This window comes from Rhinolophus ferrumequinum, unplaced genomic scaffold (assembly GCF_004115265.2).
Source record: "Rhinolophus ferrumequinum isolate MPI-CBG mRhiFer1 unplaced genomic scaffold, mRhiFer1_v1.p scaffold_71_arrow_ctg1, whole genome shotgun sequence".
Lineage (NCBI taxonomy): Eukaryota > Metazoa > Chordata > Mammalia > Chiroptera > Rhinolophidae > Rhinolophus > Rhinolophus ferrumequinum.
Window position 1 is genome coordinate 5,123 of NW_022680434.1, and position 5,122 is coordinate 10,244.

Genomic DNA, 5,122 nt, shown 5'->3' on the forward strand with positions numbered 1-5,122 from the left:
CTCCTAATGACACTGAAGAAAGTGGGAAAAGAAAAGGATGAGCTCAGAGATTTCAGTTACCTGCTCAAGAACTGCATAAATGACCGGAAAGCTTCTGTCTGTCCTGAAAGCGAGTCCTCTCTTCTGTAGCCACTGGGCTGAGATTGCTAAAAACAAAACCTAGAATCTCATTCTGCGAGTGTCTGAATTACAATGCAAATTGAATTCCCGACCTCAACCTTGCACCCACGCTTAAAGCGAAGGCATGGATTGGGAAGGAATGGGATCCTGAACGTCGGAATGGGAACATGTGGGAAGACCTCGATGAACCTGGGAACACTGAGCACCTAAGTACCCAGGAGTCATCTTCACCAGTGGAAGCACCCTCTCCACCCCAGTCTGAGGAGATTAACCCTGCCTTGCCCAAGGGAAGTGTAATGTCCTCCCCTGAGGAAATGTCCTTCAAAGAAACTGCTGGTGCTCCTTGGCACACAACTCCACCAACCTTATCTGCTTCTAGACCTATAAGACGGCTGAGGTCCCAGCAGGCCCCTTAAGGTGAGGTAAAACGTATAACCCATGAGAAGGTGTGCCGTACTCCAAAAGAGCTACTACATTTTTCTGATTTATACCCATCGAAATAGGGAGACATGTGTGAGACTGGATATTAAAGGTTTGCGATAATGGTGGAAGGAACATAAAGTTGGGTCAGGGTGAGTTTATTGATGTGGCCCCACTAAGCAGACATCTGCGTTTATTGTTGCAGCTCAGAGAGTTAGAAAGGGCTCTAAGTATTTGTTTGTTTGTTTGGTCGGCTAACACGATGCCCAAAATGTGGTCCACAGCAAGTGAACTAGAAATCCAGACCTTCCAGTGGTTTACTGTAGAAGAAAGGATTCCTTAGGGAAATTGGAATGTTAGAGTGCATTTGTTATTTAAGACCTCCTCACCCACCCTGGGAGGGTCCACAGGACACACCCTTCACCAAGGCTGTCAGAAGTAAGTTTGTGAGGGGGGCCCCAGCAGCCTTGAAGAGCTGCATGATCGCTCTTCTCTGTAGACCAGAACTTACAGAGGGAACTTATGCTACTCAATTGGGGAACCTAAAGGCAAGAGGAGTAAAACGTATCTCCGGGGGCAGGGGCCACGTGGCCTCACTAAACCTCCAAAGGTAAGGCGGGCATGGTTACCGTCATGGACAGCAGAATAAAAGCAGCAATCAGAATAGTCTGACTCCCAGACACATATGGAGGTGGCTAGTCCATCGTCATGTTGTTCCTAGAAGAGAAATACGTAGGAAGCCTACTAAATTCTTACTCGATCTGCATAACCGGAAGAATTCTAGGTCAAGTGAGTGAAAGCCTAACTTGGGAAAAAAATTAACAGAAACTCACAGACCCTGAATCAATTCCCAGACTTGAACCAGTTTGTGAACCCCCAAACCTCTTGAACGTAAGGGAGGCTGAATCCCTTTGATGGAGGCTGTTTGCAGGCTCAGCTACAGCACCAGCTAGGTGACAACACCTTGCCGGGCTGTGGTGAGGTTCTTCAGGAGGCTGTATGTACTCTGATTCCTCATCCAGTATATGGTGCTCTTTCTGCCATGGCTAGGATTCACAGGTCCTGGAATCAAGGGGTAGAAATGGGTGCGGGACCACTCACTGTCACACCTAATGACCCACTAGCACAAAGTTGGCTTCCTGTCCCCACTACCTTATGCTCTGCTGGGCGAGATAGAGGTCTCAGTTCCAAAGCAAGGAATGCTTCCACCAGGAGACACAACAATGATTCCAGTGAATTGAAAATTAAGCCTGCCACCAGGCCACTTTGGGCTTCTCATGCCTCTGAATCAACAGACATATAAGGGAGTTACTGTGCTGTCTGAGGTTATTGATGCTGATCACCGAGGGGAAATAGGACTGCCGGTCCACAATAGAGGTATGATGGCAGCAGCGTATGTCTGGAATAGAGACCCCTTAAGGCACCCCTTAGTAATAACATGCCCTGTGATTAAACTCAATGGAAAGCTATAACAATCCAATGCAGGCAGGACTACTAATGGTCCTGAGCCTTCAGGAATGAAGGACTGGGGCACCCAACCAGATGAAAAACCATGACCAGCTCAGGTGCTTGCTGAGGGCAAAGGAATACGGAATGGGAAGTAGAAGAAGTTACTTATAAATACCAGCTACGAAGACATGACGAGCTACAAAAAGGGGGATTTTAATTTTTGTATTTCTTCCTTGCTTTGCTATGAATATGATCCTATATCTATGCCTGTCTGTCTATCCAAGTTTTTCTTCCCTCTCTTATCCTCCTATCTTGTACCATAAGATATATTGCCTTGGAATTGGTATCGTTTAAGCAGTCAAAATTGCACCATAGTATTTAAGTTAGGGGATATGAAGGAGAGAGTAAACATCACCAAAGGACTTTGTATCCTCTTGTGGTGAAAGGTTTAGGGCATTTTCATTTGTACACAGGACAGTTCTTTCATCATAGGTAGAAGTATGACGTTGTCCTTATTTGGAGATTAAGTACAGTTTAAGGAGATGCATATGGGTACCAAGATGACAAAGGGTGAATTTATGTTTGTTGTCTCATGTGTCAACTTGGCCGGGTCACCCTTCCCAGATATGTGGTCAAACTTTACTCTGGATGTTTCTGTGAGGGTATTTTGGATGAGATTTATCATTCAAATAGGTGGGATTTGAGTAAATCAGATTGCGCCTCTTTAATGCATGTGGGCATCAACCATACCGTTGAACGCCTGGACAGTCCTCCCCCCACCCCCCGATCAAGAGGGATTCCGCACCATCATCTCTCCCCTGATCTCCAGCCTGCCAGCCCACCGTGGCAGGCTTGGACTTGCTGGCCTCCTGTTTTAAAGTGTACCTAGGATTTGTTTTAATCAGGTACGGTAAGGTGACAGAAAGGAAGACAACTGCCTTTGAAAGAAGAGTTTATTACTCACAGTCCCTCAGAGGATGGCAGGCATGGCACACCACCCACTGCCACCTGGGACCACTAGCAGGGAGAAACAGAGAGTGGAACTAGGACAAAGCATTTATTACTATGGTGGCAGGAAGCAGCTAGGTGGAGATGTCCTCTATTGGGCAGGAAGCAAAACACAAATGTTGAGGCTTGTCACTCCTGCGAACACACTGCGATGGTGGAGTTGCAAACAACCTTGGGCCATTTGCGTGGCCAGATGACTCGCTAGATGCCAAAACATCAATTGCAGAATATCAAAAATAGTTATCACACCTCCAGCGTTGTGTGAACCAAATATGTAAATCTCTCTGTCTCTCCTTCTCTCCCTCTGTACCTATCTCTATCTCTATCTTGCTTTATGTATACATCCTATTGGTTATGCTTCTCTGGAAAACCGTGATGAACAAAAGGAAGGGAGGAAGGATGTGAGGAAGGGAGGGAGGATAGAATGGAAAGTTGGGGCATAGAGTTTTAGAGAAATTGGAAGACACATCTGGGGAATTTGATTCCAGCATCAATTCATCATCTATAATAGGTACAAATTACTTTATTTCACATTATTGACTTTATAGACATGATGCCTAGTCAAATCTACCATTTTTGTAAGGGTGATTCAGAATCATCCATAAAATTATTCCATTATATTTCCAAATTCTAAAATGTTGCAAATAAGGGCAATCCAAACTTCCGGTTTGCTTTATAGTGGGGAATTAATTCCCCAAGGAAATTTTGAAGCACATACCAGAGTCTGTATTTATTTCTGCAGCAGTGGTATGGTAGAGCTGGCTCAGATCAGCTGGTGATAGTCGATCATTAAAATTTTAGGAAATTTTGTGAGCCAGGTGGTAAGCATACCATTAGTCAATATCAAATTACATATAAAATTACAATAAAATATATTAAAACCAGCATCAATAAACACTGTAAACACATATTTTCCTACCTTTTACTACGAATCTGTGTTCTTCCTGCAATTTTCATCTACTATATCTGTATGGTGAAAAAACTGAATGATGTTCTACTGCACATCTCTTCTAAAACTCTGTATTCAGTGACATCACGTTGGTCGCTTGACATCAGCCATGGTGGGAGAAGTTAGATCGGAGACATTGGCAAGTGTGTGCTATGAATTTGCCCCCTTCCCACGGCATTGGTCGGTAAACATTAACAGCACACCATATTTGTATGTATGTATATGTTTCCATATGTACGTAGACATTTTTGTTTGTGAGGGAGCAGAGGATTTGACTGAAGTCACAGAAAGAGAGCTAGCTCAAGAGATGAGAAAAGGAAGGTGGAGTAATGAAAAGAGCGCTGCCGTGGAGTAAGGAGGCTTAAGTCTTAGTTCTTTGACCTGAGGCGAGTTCTTTCACTATTTTCCATGTATACTGAGAGGTTCTCAGTTTATGATCATAGTACTCCATCCATTTCAAACACTGCATGGATACTCTCAGGTCTATAATCTAGTTCTATAGTTAGAGTTATTTAAATCAAATATATCTATATCTATATCTATATATCTAGGTTTCTGTATCTATCTATATCTATCTATCTATATACATATACGTACATATATATTTATTTATATATGTATGTACATGTGTATATATATGATTTTGCATGTATTTTCTAAATATTTTTCACATATATAAAGATATATAAAACTTTTCCTGTAATTTGTACGTTAATCCAGCAGAATGCATGATCACTGTCCTCAATAAGGACTAGAATTTTTGTGGATAACTTGGAGGCACCCTGTGCTGTTCTACTTCATCGCCTTATCCTTTCACACACACACCCTCCAAGGGATAACTACTAATGTGATGTTTTGATGATAAATTTCCTGCTCCTGCCCCTTTATAATCTCTGCCCCCTGCCTCTCCTAACTGGCACCACTCCCCAGGCAACCACTGATCTGCTTTCTGTCAATATATATTAGGTAGCATTTTCTGGAACTTTACAAAAATTTAATCATAGAGTATATACTCGTTTCGGTCTGGCTTCTTATACTCAGCATAGTGAGATTCATTAACGTCGTAGCACGTGTCAATAGTTCATTCCTTTTTGTTTTTAGTTCTTTCCCTTTTATTGCTAGGAGTATTCCTTTATATGGGAATGTCACAGTCTTGTTTTTAATTTTTATTTTTTA